The sequence below is a fragment of the Pseudorca crassidens genome, chromosome 4 (genome assembly GCF_039906515.1).
Source record: "Pseudorca crassidens isolate mPseCra1 chromosome 4, mPseCra1.hap1, whole genome shotgun sequence".
Lineage (NCBI taxonomy): Eukaryota > Metazoa > Chordata > Mammalia > Artiodactyla > Delphinidae > Pseudorca > Pseudorca crassidens.
In genome coordinates, this window is record NC_090299.1 from 99751953 (window position 1) to 99769968 (window position 18016).

The window sequence follows — 18016 nt, forward strand, 5'->3', positions numbered from 1 at the left end:
CCAGCATTTAGACCTTCCAGCAGGCGGCTCAGAACACCGAGGCTATGGGATCCAGGCCGCAGTGAACTCACAGCAGAGGGCCCACATCATAAAACTGTGAGCAACCCAGGCGTTGGGACCTCAGCGCAGAAGGCCCACATCCTCATGGGAATGGGAACCTGGCTGGAGTGTCCTCGCACCACTGGGCGCACATCAGAAAATGTGGGGAGCCCACCATTTAGGGCCTGACACCAGAGGGCCGTCATCACCGAGAGGAAGCGGCACCCTGCATGCTCCAACTGCCACCAGAGGGCTCACGTCTCCAAGGTGACGTGTGCCAGCCAGGCAGGAGTGACCTCACAGAAGAGGGCCTACCTCACAGAACGTTGAGGAACCCAGCCAGGATTAGACTCTCGCCAGAGGGCCCACCTCACCAAGGGGATGGGAACCAGGCAGGAGTGTCCTCACACGAGTGGGGCCACATCATCGAAAGGTGAGGAACGCAGCACATGTGGCCTCAAGCCATAAGACAGTCATCACCAAGGGGCTGGCAGTGAGGCAGGCAGGAGGAGCCTCACAACAGAGGGCACATAGAATAAAATGTTGAGGAATCCAGCAGTTGGAACCTCCCAGGAGGCGGCTCAGAGCACCGATGATAAGGGATCCTTGCCGGAGTGAACTCACAGCAGAGGGCCCACATCATGGTACTGTGAGCAAGCCAGCCGTTTTGACCTCAGAGCAGAAGGCCCATATCCCCATGGGGATGGGAACCTGGCAAGAGTGTCCTCACTCACTTGGCGCACATCAGAAAATGTGGGGAGCCCAGCAGTTATGGCCTAAGGCAAGAGGGCCCTCATCACCGAGGGGAGGAGGATCCCAGCACACTCCAACTGCCACCAGAGGGCCCACGTCGCCAAGGTGACGTGTGCCAGACAGGCATGATTGACCTCACAGCAGAGGGCCCACCTCACAGAAGGGTGAGGAACCCAGCCAGGATCAGACTCTCACCTGAGGGCCCACATCAGCAAGGGGATGGGAACCAGTCCGGACTATCTTCCCTCCAGTGGGGCCACATCATCGAAAGGTGCGGAACCCAGCACATGTGGCCTCAAATCAGAGGACACATATCACAAAGGGAATGGGAGTGAGGCAGGCAGGTGTAGCCTAAAAACAGAGGGCCCAAAGAATAAGAAAGGTGAGGAATCCAGCAGTTAGAACCTCCCAGCAGGCGGCCGAGAGCACAGAAGCTATGGGATGCAGGCAGGAGTGAACTAACAGCAGAGAGCCCACATCATGAAACTGTGAGTAACCCAGGCATTGGGACCTCAGAGCAGAAGGCCCACATCCCAATGGGGATGTGAACCTGGCTGGAGTGTCCTCGTACCACTGGGCGCACATCACAAAATGTGGGGAGCCCAGCCGTTAGGGCCTGACGCCAGAGGGCCCTCATCACCGAGGGGAGGAGGCTCCCAGCAGGCTCCAAGTGCCACCAGAGGGCTCATGTCCACAAGGCGAGGTGAGCAAGCCAGGCAGGAGTGACCTCACAGCAGACGGCCCACCTCACAGATGGGTGAGGAACCCAGCCAGGATCAGACTCTCAACAGAGGGCCCACATCACCAAGGGGATGTGAACCAGGCAGGAGTCTCCTAAGACCATTGGTCCCACATCATCGAAAGGTGAGGAACCCAGCACATGTGGCCTCAAACCAGAGGACACACATCACGAAGGGGCTGGGAGTGAGGCAGGCAGGAGGATACTCACAACAGAGGGCCCAAAAAATTAAAAAAGTGAGGAATCCAGCCGTTGGAACCTCCCAGCAGGCGGCCAAGAGCACAGAGGCTATGGGATCCAGGCCTCTGTGAACTAACACCAGAGAGCCCACATCATGAAAATGTGAACAACCCAGCCGTTGGGACCTCAGAGCAGAAGGCCCACATCCCCATGGAGATGGGGTCCTAAGAGGAGTGCCCAAGCATCATTGGGCTCACTAAGAAAAGTTGGTGAGCCCAGCAGTTAGGGCCTGACGCAAGAGGGCCCTCATCACCGGGGGCAGGAGATCCCCAGCACGCTCCAACTGCCACCACACAGCTGACTTCACCAAGGCAATGTGTGCCAGCCATACAGGAGTGACCTATCAGCAGAGGGTCTCCCTCACAGAAGGGTGAGGAACACAGCCAGGAACAGACTCTCACCAGGGGGTCCACATAACCACGTGGATGAGAACCAGGCAGGAGTGTCCTCACACTAGTGGGGCCACATCATCAAAAGGTGAGGAACCCAGCAAAGGTGGCCACAAACCAGAGGACCCACATTACCAAGGGGTTGAGAGTGAGGTAGGTGTCTGGACGGGCATATTTAACACTCATTTCCCACCAGGAAGAGGAATTAACCAAAGGCTCAGCGTGCCCTGCCAGAAGCAGATTAGGGCCTGAAGCAGTCTTGCGGGTTTGCGGCCAGTTCACAAGAAAGCGAGTTGAAGAAAGGAGCTCAGGGGCACTGTCATTCACAAACCTGCAGAGTTATAAATGACAGATAACGTCCAAAAATATATTGAAGTAAGGCTGCCAAGAGGACTTGAAAGCGGGGCAGAATTTCAGGAAACTGATTTCAGGAGGTAGACTGAATTTGCATTTAAAGCATAGGAAAAGAGGCAGAACATCGACAATGATGCACGTGACAAAAAAGGGCATATGAGTTTGTTCCTGAATATATTCAGGAAAAAACACATACGCCCTTTTTGGCAAACCAAGCAAGCTTGCAATGGAAATCCGAACTTCTATGAAGTGTCACTTCCCCCCGGTCTAAAGGGCCATCTGAAAAAAGTGTAAAATCCAGAAAGGCAGGACAGGCCATGGAGAACTGGGAGCCTTGTTATGCTGATGGGCGGGATGTAAATTGCCAACAGCCACTCTGGAGAAGTGTATAGTGTTTCCTGATACATCTGATAAACAAAGCAACAGAGTCTAGGGCATTTCCACTTATGGTCCTATAGCTTAGGGAAATTAAAATCAAAAAGACACAGCCACCCCAAAATTTGGGATGGCTCTGTTTACAGGAACCTCTTCTAAGGTACAAGTTAAATATCCCAGAGAACAAATAATTGATAAAGAAGTTGCGGTACTTATGTACAACAGAATACCACTCAGCAATGAAATCTGTGTCACCAGGCCTGTACCAGCATAATGAGTGGATTGAGGCACGATGATTCTAAGTGAAATAAGTCACACAGAAAAAGAAACATCATAAGGTATCACTAATGCACGGAATGTAAACTTGGCTACACAGGAACTGAATTACAAAACAGAACAGGGTCTCAAGTTTAGAAAACCAACTTATGCTTGCTTAAGGGGAAAGGTGAGTTGGGGTGCTGCATAAAACCAGAGTTTGAAATTAGCACAGATACCGTTCCATAAGCCAAATATGTAATAGACAAGACCTACCCCTTGCTCAACGAAATGGACTCAACAATGAGGTATCACCTCACACCTGTTAGAATCGGCATCATCTGAAAATCTACAAACAACAAATGCTGGAAAGGGTGTGGAGAAAAGGAAGCCTCTTCTACTATTGTTGGGAATATAAATTGATACAGTCACTATGGAGAACAATATGGAGTTTCTTAAGAAACTATTAATAGAATTACCATATGATACAGCAATCCCAGTACTGGACGTATACCCAGACAAAACCATAAATCAAAAAGAGACATTCACCGCAATGTTCATTGCATCACTATTTACAATATCGAGGTAATGGAAGCAACCTAAATGCCCACAGACAGACGAATGCATAAAGATGTGGTACATATATAAAATGGAATATTACTAAGCCATGAAAGGAATGAAATTGGGTCATTTGTAGAGACGTCGATGGATCTAGAGTCTGTCATACAGAGTGAAGTAAGTCAGAAAGAGAAAAACAAATCTTGTATATTCGTGCATATATGTGGAACCTAGAAAAACTGTACAGATTAACCGTTTTGCAAGGCATAAATAGAGCAACAGATGTAGACAACAATCGTATGGACAACAAGGGGGGAAAGCTCTTGGGGGGGTGGTGGTGGGAGGAGTTGAGAGATTGGGATTGGCATGTAAACATTTATATGTATAAAATAGATAACAAATAAGAACTTGCTGTATAAAAATATAAAATAAAATTCAAAATTAAAAAGAAATAAAATTTAAAAAACAAAACAGAAAAAACAATTATTCCCTTCACATACATGTATTTATATGAATAAATTATTTCCATGCTTATATCTGTAAATACAAAAAAGAGGAATAAATTCTACCTTGAACCAAAAACGAAAAAGAGAAAAAAAAAAAAACAGAACCCACCAGTTACTCAGAGGAAAACCGTATCAGGGCCCTTGTTCCAGTTGTAAACAATTCTGAAGTTGGTCAGTGGTGGGGAATCGTCTCCCATTCAGCCAGCAGCCCCCACACAACAAGCGTCCTCATTGCAAAGCTGGGGCACCGTGCCGAGGCATCTGTGAGTGAACGTGAGCTGAGCCCCAGGCCAGTTGCTGCTGAACTGTTCCCACCCTTCCCAGGTAAAACACCTGAATATATACAAGGACTTGAAAGCCTAGAGGAAGGGCCATGGAGCCACATGAGTGACAGCATGCCAGCTGACTTGGTGCCTGCAGGCCAGCCAGGATGGCCCTGGTCCTGGGTGCTCTTCTGGAAGATTTCCATTTCCCTGCCTGAGATACCCGTCCTGTCCCTGCTCCCACTGCTTTTTTCCTTCCTCACCTCTGCCCAGGGAGAAATTCCAGCAGCAGGTATGGGTGACACATCCTCTTCTTTAGCAGGTAGCAGCCTGGCAACTGCTGCAGAAAGTCCAGCAGAGCCCCACTCACACTGGGCCACCCACAAAGCCGTGGCCTCTCACTCCCTCCCACCAGCCCAGCCCCGAGACTGCTGACAGGGCAGAGAAAATGGCGTCAGGCACAGCTGCAGGGGCTCTTGCTGCCTGGAGTGGTATTTATATTGATCTCAACCCAGGCACACCTGGGGAGGGCTGGCCGGCACGGTAAGGCTGCCCAGGTCAGCCAATCATCACCCCTCAGGGGCTCACAGTTGCAGAAAATGGAACTTGCTGAACCGGCCAGGTCCAAGGAACAGGTGTGGGCTCCTGAGAGTCAGGATAGACAAGGGGCTGCAGCTTTGGCTTGTTTTCTAATCATTTTATCTGGCCCATGAGTGGGAGACAACTTCAAGAAAAGCCTCTCCTAATGAGAGGAACCCAGGAGTCAGGGAGAGGAGGGGTGGGTGGTGGTTGGAGACAGAGGCCTGGTGCCCCGGGTGCAGTGGAAGTCTCTGGAAGACCAGGTGGAGGGAGGCCACACAGAGTGATGCCCAGGGTCACAGACCTGTCGGAGCTGCTGGTTGTTAGTTTAAGTCCTGCTCTGAGGTGCTCTGTGTCAGCTCTGAGCGACAGGTGAGATGGGGGTGCTCTTCAGTGAGAGCTATGTGCACGGTTCCTGTGTGCCCAGCCCTGCCACGGTACCTGCAAGGGTAGCTCTGTATCCTGGGAGAGGCCTGACCACGAGAGCCCCGTGGGCTGGGTTGGGGGTGGGGTACCTGCCCAGGAGAGCTCCATATCCTGGGATTGGCCTGACCACGAGAGCCCCATGGGCTGCTGGGGACCTGGTAAAGGATGTCAGGACAGTCAGTGAAGCCACCGAGGATATACCTCCAGTTGCTCCTAATTCCTACACCCTGCTGGTCATTCTACCAACCACCAGGACATGGTATTCTGTATTAGTCTCAATGATGCCTTCTTTTGTATTCCATTAGTCCCAGAGTCACAAGAAATTTTGGCTTGTGAGTGGCAGGACTCAACATACAACTAAAACAATACTTCCGGGCCGTCTTGCCCCAAGGGTTCAAAAATTCCCACACCATCTTTGGGGAAAGCTTAGCTAAAGACCGAAAAGTTCTACCTCTGGAAAAGGAAACCCTCCTTCAATATGCAGATGACATTCTGATCGCCAGCCCTACTAAGGAGGCCTCTGAACTACCAAGCCAATAAAGGATAGAAGTTGTCCAAGAAAAAGCTCAAATATCACAGACTGCGGTGACCTGCCTGGGCTTCATTCTCACAGAAGGTCGGAGAAGTCCATCCCAGGAAAGGGAAGAAACCATTTGCAGCCTTACCCCTTTCTAAAACTAGAAGACAGCTTAGGGGTTCCTGGGGAGGCCAGGGTTTGCTGCTTCTGGATCCCTAACTACAGTCTACTAGCTGGGCCTCTATATGAAACACTGAAAGGAAAAGATGATGATCCTTTTGAACAGAATCCAGAAGTGGCCTTTCAAGAATGGAAAGAGCAGTCAATTCAGACCCTTGCCCTGGAACTCCCTAATTGAGCTAAACCCTTTGACCTTTCCATTCCCGGTGAAAGGTGAATCGCCATTGGAGAATTAGTGCAAAAACTGGGACCACTTGAAATGGAACAACGCAAGAATGCCATCCAGGTAGGATAAACTACAGTCACCAAGGGGCTTGGCCCACTGCCACATCTGGCCAAGATACTGGCGGTATCTAAAAACGTGGAAATCAGCAACCCAAAAGGCCACCTCCCTCCTAAGGGAAAAGGACCCCACGTGGTGATCCTAATCACCAACCATGCCCTGAAGTTGCAGGGTTCGCTCCGTGGGCACACCGACCTCGAGTGAGGAGGCCCTCCAACTCCAACATCCAGAGAGATAACCGGGGGCAACAGGGCACCATGACGACTTGTGTGAACATCACTTGACCTGGAGTTTCTCTCATAAAACAACAATAGTGTGTCCCGAAGGAGTAGACTACTGCTTGCAGGACTTACTGCACCCAGAGGGGAGCTAATAATCTTGGCGGGGGAAACGTATATCACACTGTCACCATAGAAAAGCCTACAGACACCGTGATGATGGTGGCCAATAAGACCGGCTGGACTCCTGTTTACTTCAAAAGGCTGTTGACTCAGTGGCCATCATGGTCCTTGATCACCACTGACCCTGGACTGTCTGGGAGTTGAGCGGGCAGGGCTCTGACACCTGGTGCTGTTTTTACGTTAATTCAGGGGCCTAATTGAAGAAAGAGCAGACTACTGGTCAGAGCATCTAGGCTGGCAGAAACGGTCAGCCTAAGGTGGCCGAACAAATGTGGGGCGGGGTGAAACCGGCCCCCACAGCGTCTCTGCACATCTCTTTCCTGGACCCTTAAAGGTCATTAGAATCTATAACACTTCCAATGCTGGTGCTCAGGCGGACGAGCAGGGAGGCAGGGGTCCTGGGGCCAATCAACGTCACCTGGAGGCTGCTGGGGAGAAGTTCTGACCCTCGTCCCCTGGTATGAGGGCTCCCAACTCAGCACTCAGCAGTTACAGAAGAAGGGTCTGCACCCTCAGCACTCCAAGAATGAGGAACGGGACAAAAGGCAGAGGAGGGGTTTGTTCCCAGCAAAGCCCATTAAAAATCCCTGGGAGATAAAAATAGAATCTGGGCAATAAAGTCAAGTCTGACCTTTTTTATCTTTTGTGCTTTGTCTAATTTCACGTGCTCCTAGGGTCCCGCATGCAGAGGTTCCACACCCGGCACTTCAGACCAGATTTCCTAGTGCAGAATGGCTGGGTCGACACCTCAGCTCCTGGGGCCCAGTGCAGACTCCGAGATATAGAGCCTGAGCTGCAGCCAACCCGGCCCTCGAGTGCTCCACCCCCTCCCTCCCACTGACTCTGACAGGATCTCTACACAGCAGCCCAGCCCACAGCCCACGGGGTAGTGCATGCTCTCACCTCTCCATTCTCTGATCAAAATATAAAGTTTCCTTTGCTTGTGAACCAAACTCAGTCTCGATCTGTTGGCCCCAATGACACTGGGCAGGGGGACACTTGTTGGGGTCCACTCTGGGGATCAGTAACAGAAATTGAGACTATTGTAACTTCAATGAACAGATGTGTGAGCCAAACTGTAGTTAACATAGAACAGTTTATAAGGCTCGGGTAAAATAAGATGTTTCTAACACTTCCATTTGATATTTCCATCACTTTATTATAAGCAAGTTCAGTGAAAAGGTTTGTCTTATTTGTCAGGTCAATATTAGAGAAATGAAGTGATTTCTTTCCAAGGATGTACACCTAATAATCTTGGTTAAAGCTTCAATCTTGTTTTAAATGCTTTTCCATTGAAAATGATACCTCTCTTTCAGCTCCCCCATTTCTGAGAAGTATAAAATCTTATAATTTATTATTACCAAAGGGGAAAGGTGGGAGGAGGGATAAATTAACAGTTTGGAATTAACACATACACACTGCTATGTATAAAATAGATCATCAACAAGGAACTACTGTATAGCAGAGGGAACTACACTCAATATTTTGCAATAACCTATAAGGGGAAATAATCGGAAAAAGAATAGATATTTTTATTGACATCATCTATCAATGACAGTTAAAGTGTAACCTAAGGGAAGCCGGTGGTGAGTGCTTCTGACCCTGAAGACTTCAAACATCTAAAGTTTGGACTCTGCCTACTTCCCAAGGCCCTTAATGAACATATGTGTAGCCGTAGCTTAAAAAATTCCCCAGTTTGGGTTTCGGGGAGACACTGATTTTGAAAAAGCCCTGGTGTTCTCCTTACATGAATGGGACTCTTCCTACTGCTAAAACATGTCTGTCACACCCAGAGGATGGTATACCGTCTGATCGGGAAGAGTTTGGAAAAGGCATCTCATCTCCTCATCTCCTGGTGCTCGGGTTCACCCCTCCAGCGTCTTTACTAACAGTCTCCCCACTTGGAGATGTCAGCACTGTCAACATCCTGTTGCGTACAGTTTGGAATTTGTCCAGAGGATGAAGCGGAAGGATGAGGAACAATGAGAGACAAGTCCTAGGTGTTCAGACAGGCACATGTCACTCTAATTTCCAATCAGGAAGACGAATTGACCAAAGGCTAGGGTTGCCCATGGAAACAGTATAGGGCTTGAGGAAATCCCACTGCTTTGTGGCCAGTTCCCATAAACAGAAGTTGAACAATGGAACTCAGGGGCAGTAAAATTCATGAAACTGCAGAGTTGAAAATATCTATCACTGAAAAATGTCTTGAGGAAAGTCAGAGAAAAGGATTGGTAAGCAAGGGAGAATGGCAGGAAAGGGATTTGAGGAGGTAGAAAGGACTCGCCATTAAGCACAAGAAAAGGGGCTGAACATTGCCAACATTGCAGTTGGCCAAAAAGGCTGTATGCGTTTTTTTCTGTATATATTCAAGAAAAGGGCATACACTTTTTTAGCCAACCAAACAGGTGGGCACTGGAAATCAATACTACAAAAGATATCACTTCGCATCAGTCAGAAGAGCCATCCTCATAAAGTGTAAACACCAGAAATGCAGGACAGGGCAAGGAGAAGATGGAGCCCTGTGAGGCTTATAGTGGAAATGTATATTGCCAACGGCCATTCTGGAGAAGTGTATTGTGTTTACTAAAGCATCTAAAAAATGAGCTACAGAGCATAGGGCACTTGCACTCATGGGCGTATGTCTTGGGAAAAACAAAAATCGAGAGGACACAGGCACCCCAATGTTTACTGCCTCTCTGTTTAAAAGATCCTCGACTAGGATATAACTTAAATGTCTCTGGAGGGAAAAAATGGATAGAGATGTGGTACTTATGTAGAGTGGAATATTACTCAGCCTGGAAATCAATGAAATATGGCCAGTTGTAACAACTCCGGAGGAGTTACGTATGATCATTCTAAGTGACATAATTCAAAAAGAAAAAGACACATATCATAAGATATCACTTAAAGGTGGAATCCAAAATGGCTACACATGAAATAAATTACAAAAGAAAAACATAGTCAAGTATGTAGAAAACACGCGTAAGGCTGCTAAACGGGAAAGGTGGGGAGGGGTGAGGCATCATCCAGGAGGTTGAAATTAGCAAAGATACCATTCCAAATACCAAACTGATAATCAACAAGGCCTACACGGTAGCTAAAAGAACTGCACTCAGCACACTCAAGTCACCGGAAAAGAATATATATGACTGGTAAGAATCTGAAAAAGAATTTATTGATGTCTCTCTGTATGTGAATCAAGTGGATGTACAGCAGCAAGAAACAGAGCTTTGAAAATCAGCTGTAACCAATATAGTAATAAATTGAAAAAAATAAACGACAGAGAGAAAGAGAAAACCTCTTACAACTTTTCCTCAGGGACGGTGATGCAACATGGATTGAACACATCTAGACCCACAGCAGGATGACACATAAGGCTGGAAACTGTTCGTGCTAAGAGAAATGTGAGGTTGGGTGAGGAAATGCACACCCTTTAAAGTAATACTACCTGGTACCCATTCAATGGGTCCCAAATCTGCAGGTTCAAGGGATCTTCCTACAGCTAAAACATGCATGGAAAACCCAGAGGACTGTACACCATGTGATGGGGAGATGTGTCTAAAATGCACCTCATTTATCCTCTCCTGGTGCTCCTGTTCATCATTCCAGCCACGTTACTTAGAATCTCCCCACTTAGAGAATCAGCACATTTAAACTTCTGTTTCACACATTTTGCAAATTGTGAGGAGGATGAACGGGAAGAGGGGGAACCAATGAGAGAATAGTTGTAGGGGTTTGGACGGGCACATGTCACTCTAATTTCCCATTAAGAATAAGAAGTAAAAAAAGGCTCAGCCCGCCTCGCTGGAGCCAAAATAGGGCCTGAAGCAATCCTGCGGCTTTGAGGCCAGCTCACAAAAGAGCAACTTAAAAAATGGAGCTCAGGGTCACTGCAATTCACAAACCTGCAGAGTTATAAATGAAAACTAACGTCCAAAAATATGTTGAGGTAAGGCAAAGAAGAGGATCTGAATGCAAGACAGAATTGCAAGAAACAGATTTCAAGAGATAGATTGGACTCGTCTTTAAAGCACATGAAAAGCGGCAGAATTTCGACAATGATGCAGTTGGCCCAAAAAGGAGTATGCGTTTTTTCCTGAATATATCCAGGAAAAAACGCATACGCACTTTATGGGCAACCAAGCAAGCAAGCAATGCAAATGTGCACAACAAAGAAGTCTCATTTCCCACCGGTCAAAAGGGCCATCCGAAAAAATTGTAAAAACCAGAAATGCAGGACAGGCCATGGAGAACAGGGAGCCTTTATACGCTGATGGACAGTGTGTGAACTGCCGAGAGCCACTCTGGAGAAGTGTATGGTGGTTCCTAAATCATCTAAAAAACAGAGCTACAGAGCATAGGGCACTTCCAATCATGGAAGTATATCTAGGGAAGTCTAAAAATCAACAAGACACAAGCACACCACAGTTTAGGGCTACTCTGTTTACAAGAACCTCAACTTCAGTACACCTTAAATATCCCAGGAAAGAGAACAATGGATAAAGAAAATGTGGTACTTATGTACAATGGAATATCTCTTCACCATGAAATCAATGTAATAAGGCTAGTAGAAGGATAAAGAGTGGATTTAGGTCCGATAATACTACTTGAAATAAGTCAAACAGAAAAAGAAACATATCATAAGATATCACTTATAGAGGGAGGATAAATATGGCTGCACAAAAAATGAATTACAAAACAGAACAGTGTCTCACATTTAGAAAACACACTTATGTCAGCTTAAGGGGAAAGGAGAGGTGGGGTGATGCATAAAACCAGAGTTTGAAATTAGCACAGATACCGTTCAATAAACCAAATAGGTATTAGACAAGATCTACACCTTGCTCAATGAACTGGCCTCAACACACCCTATACACCGCAGAGAAATATATCTGAGTAATAAGAATCTTAAAACCCATGTATTGATATATCTCCATAAGGGAATCAAGTGTGTGCAGAGTGGCCAAACACAGCAGTGAAAATGAGCTAAACCCCATTATAGAAATAAATTTTAAAACCAAAACGCAGAAACAATGAAAGAGAGAAAAATTCTTACAAAATTCGCTCAGGGGCTGTGATGCAACCTGGAATGACCACATATAAACCCACAGCTGGATAAGACATAAGGCTGGACACTTGGGGCTGAGAGGATTGGTGAGCTTTGGTGAGCAACTGCCGAAAGTTTAATGCAATACTTCATGCTACTCATTCCAAGGGTCCCAACATTCCAGGTTGAAGGGAATCTTCCTACAGCTAAACCATGCATGGGAAATCCAGCGGATGGTATACCATATGATCGGGAAAGGTTTCTAAAACGCACCTCATTTTCCTCTCCTGGGGCTCCGGATCAACATTCCAGCCACTTTACTAACAACATCCCCACACGGAGAGTCAATGCCTTTAAGTACCGGTATCGCACAGTCTGCAGTTAGTGCGGAGGATGAATGGGAATAGGGGGAACCAGTGAGAAAATAGCTGTAGCGGTTTCAATGGGCACATGTCACTCTAATTTCACATCAGGAAGAAGAATTAACCAAAGGCAGAGCAAGGCGCCCCAGAAGAAGAATAGGGCATGAAAAAATCCTGTGGATATGAGGCAAGATCACAAAAATAAGAGCTGAAAAATGGAGCTAAGGGCCACTGCAATTCAAAAACCTGCAGAGTTATAAAGGCCAACTATTTTCCAAAAGTATATTGAGGTAAGGCTATGAAGAGGCACTGACAGCAAGGCAGAATTGCAGGAAACCGATTTCAAGAGGTAGACTAGAATTGCACTGACAACATATGAAAAGACTCAGAACGTCGACAATGATGCACTTGGCCAAAAAGGGCGCATGCGTTTTTTCCTTAATATATTCAGGAAGAAACGCATATGCCCTTTCTGGCCAACCAAACAACCTTGCAAAGGAAATCTGCACTACAATGAAGTCTCACTTCCCCCCGGTCAAAAGGGCCATCTGAAAAAAGTATAAAATCCAGAAAGGAAGAACAGGCCATGGAGAACTGGGAGCCTTGTTATGCTGGTGGGCGGGATGTAAATTGGGAACAGCCACTCTGGAGAAGTGTATGGTGTTTCCTGAAACATCTAAAAAACAAAGCAACAGAGCCTAGGGCACTTCCACTTATGGTCCTATAGCTTAGGGAAATTAAAATCAAAAAGACACAGCCACCCCAAAGTTTGGGACGGCACTGTTTACAAGAACCTCGTTTACGGTACAAGTTCAATATCGCAGAAAGGGAAAAATGGATAAAGAAGTTGTGGTACTTACGTACAATGCAATATCACTCAGCAATGAAATCTATGTCATCAGGCCCGTAGCAGCATAATGAGTGGATTCAGGTACGATGATTCTAAGTGAAATAAGTCACACAGAAAAAGAAACATCATAAGATATCACTACTACACGGAAGGTAAACTTGGCTACACAGGAACTGAATTACAAAACAGAACAGGGTCTCAAATGTAGAAAACCAACGTATGCTTGCTTAAGGGGAAAGGTGAGTTGGGGTGCTGCATAAAACCACAGATTGAAATTAGCACAGATACCGTTCCATAAGCCAAATATGTAATAGACAAGAGCTACTCCTTGCTCAACGAAGTGGACTCTACACCCCATATTAAACGCCTAAGAATATACCTGACTAGGAAGAATCTTAAAACCTATGGATTGATATGTCTCCGAAAGAGAATCAAGCGTGTGTACAGCGGCATAAACGCAGCAGTGATAGGTTTGGTGAGGTTCGGTGAGCAAATGCAGACCCTTGAAGTCATACTGCATGGTACCCGTTCCATGGGTCTCAACTCTCGAGGTTTAAGGGATTCTTCCTTCAGCTAAAACATGCATGTGGAACCCAGAGAATGATCCACTGTGTGATCGGGAAACGTGTTCAAATGTGTCTCAGTTTTCGTCCCCTGGTACTCGGGTGCAACATGGCAGACACTTTCCTAACACTCTCCCCACTTGGAGAGTCAGTGCCTTTAACCTCCTGTTTGGCCCAGTTTGCAATTTCTGCGGAAAATGAACAGGAATAGGGAGAACCAATGAGAGACTAGCTGGAGGTGTCTGGACGGGCAAATTTAACTCTCATTTCCCACCAGGAAGAGGAATTAAACAAAGGCTCAGCGTGCCATGCCGGAACCACACTAGGGCCTGAAGCAATCCTGCGGTGTTGCGGCCAGGTCACAAGAAAGCGAGTTGAAAAAAGGAGCTCAGGGGCACTGTAATTCACAAACATGCAGAGTTATAAATGACAGCTATCATCAAAAAATATATTGAAGTAAGGCTGCCAAGAGGACTTGAAAGCGGGGCAGAATTGCAGGAAACCGATTTCAGGAGGTAGACTGGAATTGCATGTAAAGCATAGGAAAAGAGGCAGAACGTCCACAATGATGCACTTGGCCAAAAAGGGCGTATGCGTTTTTTCCGGAATACAGGAAAAAACGCATACGCCCTTTTTGGCCAACCAAGCAAGCTTGCAAAGGAAATCTGCACTACAATGAAGTCTCACTGCCCCCCGGTCAAAAGGGCCATCTGAAAAAAGTATAAAATCCAGAAAGGCAGGACAGGCAATGGAGAACTGGAGGCCTTGTTATGCTGATGGATGGGATGTAACTTGCCAACAGGCACTCTGGAGAAGTGTATGGTTTTTCCTGAAACATCTACAAAACAAAGCAACAGAGCCTAGGGCTCTTCCACTTATGGTCCTATAGCTTAGGGAAATTAAAATCAAAAAGACACAGCCACCACAAAGTTTGGGACGGCTCTGTTTACAAGAACCTCGTTTACGGTACAAGTTAAATATCACAGAAAGTGAAAAATGGATAAAGAAGTTGTGGTACTTACGTACAATGCAATATCACTCAGCAATGAAATCTATGTCATCAGGCCCGTAGCAGCATAATGAGTGGATTCAGATACGATGATTCTAAGTGAAATAAGTCACACAGAAAAAGAAACATCATAAGATATCACTACTACACGGAATGTAAACTTGGCTACACAGGAACTGAATTACAAAACAGAACAGGGTCTCAAATGTAGAAAACCAACTTATGCTTGCTTAAGGGGAAAGGTGAGTTGGGTTGCTGCATAAAACCAGAGATTGAAATTAGCACAGATACCGTTCCATAAGCCAAATATGTAATAGACAAGAGCTACTCCTTGCTCAACGAAGTGGACTCAACACCCCATATTAAATGCCTAAGAATATACCTGACTAGTAAGAATCTTAAAACCTATGGATTTATATGTCTCCGAAAGAGAATCAAGTGTGTGTACAGCGGCATAAACGCAGCAGTGATAGGATTGGTGAGGATCGGTGAGCAAATGCAGACCCTTTGAAGTCATATTGCATGGTACCCATTCCATGGGTCTCAACTCTCCAGGTTGAAGGGATTCTTCCTTCAGCTAAAACATGCATGTGGAACCCAGAGTATGATCCACCGTGTGATCGGGAAACGTGTTCAAATGTGACTCAGGTTTCGTCCCCTGGTACTCGGGTGCAACATTCCAGACGCTTTACTAACACTCTCTCCACTTGGAGAGTCAGTGCCTTTAACCTCCTGATTGGCCCAGTTTGCAATTTCTGCGGAAAATGAACAGCAATATTGAGAACCAAGGAGAGACTAGCTGGAGGTGTCTGGACGGGCAAATTTAACTCTCATTTCCCAACAAGAAGAGGAATTAACCAAAGGCTCAGCGTGCCATGCCAGAACCACACTAGGGCGTGAAGCAATGCAGTGGTGTTGTGGCCGGCTCACAAGAAAGCGAGTTGAAGAAAGGAGCTCAGGGGCACTGTCATTCACAAACCTGCAGAGTTATAAATGACAGCTATCGTCCAAAAATATATTGAAGAAAGGCTGCCAAGAGTGCTTGAAAGAGGGGCAGAATTGCAGGAAACCGATTTCAGGAGGTAGACTGGAATTGCATGTAAAGCATAGCAAAAGAGGCAGAACGTCCACAATGATGCACTTGGCCAAAAAGGGCGTATGCATTTTTTCATGAATATATTCAGGAAAAAACGCATACGCCCTTTTTGGCCAAGCAAGCAACTTGCAAAGGAAATCTGCACTACAATGATGTCTCACTGCCCCCCGGTCAAAATGGCCATCTGAAAAAAGTGTAAAATCCAGAAAGGCAGGACAGGCCATGGAGACGTGAGAGCCTTGTTATGTTCATGGGCGGGATGTAAATTGCCAACAGCCACTCTGGAGAAGTGTATGGTGTTTCCTGAAACATCTAAAAAACAAAGCAACAGAGCCTAGGGCAATTCAACTTATGGTCCTATAGCTTAAGGAAATTAAAATAAAAAAGACACAGCCACCCCAAAGTTTGGGATGGCTCTGTTTACAAGAACCTCGTTTACGGTACATGTTCAATATCGCAGAAAGCGAAAAATGGATAAAGAAGTTGTGGTACTTACGTACAATGCAATATCACTCAGCAATGAAATCTATGTCATCAGGCCCGTAGCAGCATAACGAGTTTATTCAGGTACGATTATTCTAAGTGAAATAAGTCACACAGAAAAAGAAGCGTCATAAGATATCACTACTACACGGAATGTAAACTTGTCTACACAGGAACTGAATTACAAAACAGAATAGGGTCTCAAATGTAGAAAACCAACATATGCTTGCTTAAGAGGAAAGGTGAGTTGGGGTGCTGCATAAAACCAGAGATTGAAATTAGCACAGATACCATTCCATAAGCCAAATATATAATAGACAAGAGCTACTCCTTGCTCAACGAAGTGGACTCAACACCTCATATTAAACGCCTAAGAATATACCTGACTTGTAAGAATCTTAAAACCTATGGATTTATATGTCTCCGAAAGAGAATCAAGCGTGTGTACAGCGGCATAAATGCAGCAGTGATAGGATTGGTGTGGTTCGGTGAGCAAATGCAGACCCTTTGAAGTCATATTGCATGGTACCCATTCCATGGGTCTCAACTCTCCAGGTTGAAGGGATTCTTCCTTCAGCTAAAACATGCATGTGGAACCCAGAGTATGATCCACCGTGTGACCGGGAAACGTGTTCAAATGTGTCTCAGTTTTCATCCCCCGGTACTCGGGTGCAACATTCCAGACGCTTTACTAACACTCTCCCCACTTGGAGAGTCAGTGCCTTTAACCTCCTGTTTGGACCAGTTTGCAATTTCTGCGGAAAATGAACAGGAATAGGGAGAACCAATGAGAGACTAGCTGGAGTTGTCTGGACGGGCAAATTTAACTCTCATTTCCCACCAGGAAGAGGAATTAAACAAAGGCTCAGCGTGCCGTGCTGGAACCACACTAGGGCCTGAAGCAATCCTGCGGTGTTGCGGCCAGCTCACAAGAAAGCGAGTTGAAGAAAGGAGCTCAGGGGCACTGTCATTCACAAACCTGCAGAGTTATAAATGACAGCTATCGTCCAAAAATATATTGAAGTAAGGCTGCCAAGAGGACTTGAAAGTGGGGCAGAATTGCAGGAAACCGATTTCAGGAGGTAGACTGGAATTGCATGTAAAGCATAGGAAAAGAGGCAGAACGTCCACAATGATGCACTCGGCCAAAAAGGGCGTATGCGTTTTTTCCTGAATATATTCAGGAAAAAACGCATACGCTCTTTTTGGCCAATCAAGCAAGCGTGCAAAGGAAGTCTGCACTACAATGGAGTGTCACTGCCCCCCTGTCAAAAGGGCCATCAGAAAAAAGTGTAAAATCCAGAAAGGCAGGACAGGCCATGGAGAACAGGGAGCCTTGTTATGCTGATGGGCGGGATGTAAATTGCCAACAGCCACTCTGGAGAAGTGTATGGTGTTTCCTGAAACATCTACAAAACAAAGCAACAGAGCCTAGGGCACTTCCACTTATGGTCCTATAGCTTAGGGAAATTAAAATCAAAAAGACACAACCACCCAAATGTTTGGGACAGCTCTGTTTACAAGAACCTCGTTTACGGTACAAGTTCAATATCGCAGAAAGTGAAAAATGGATAAAGAAGTTGTGGTACTTACGTACAATGCAATATCACTCAGCAATGAAATCTATGTCATCTGCCCGTAGCAGCATAATGAGTGGATTCAGGTACGATTATTCTAAGTGAAATAAGTCACACAGAAAAAGAAACATCATAAGATATCACTACTACACGGAATGTAAACTTGGCT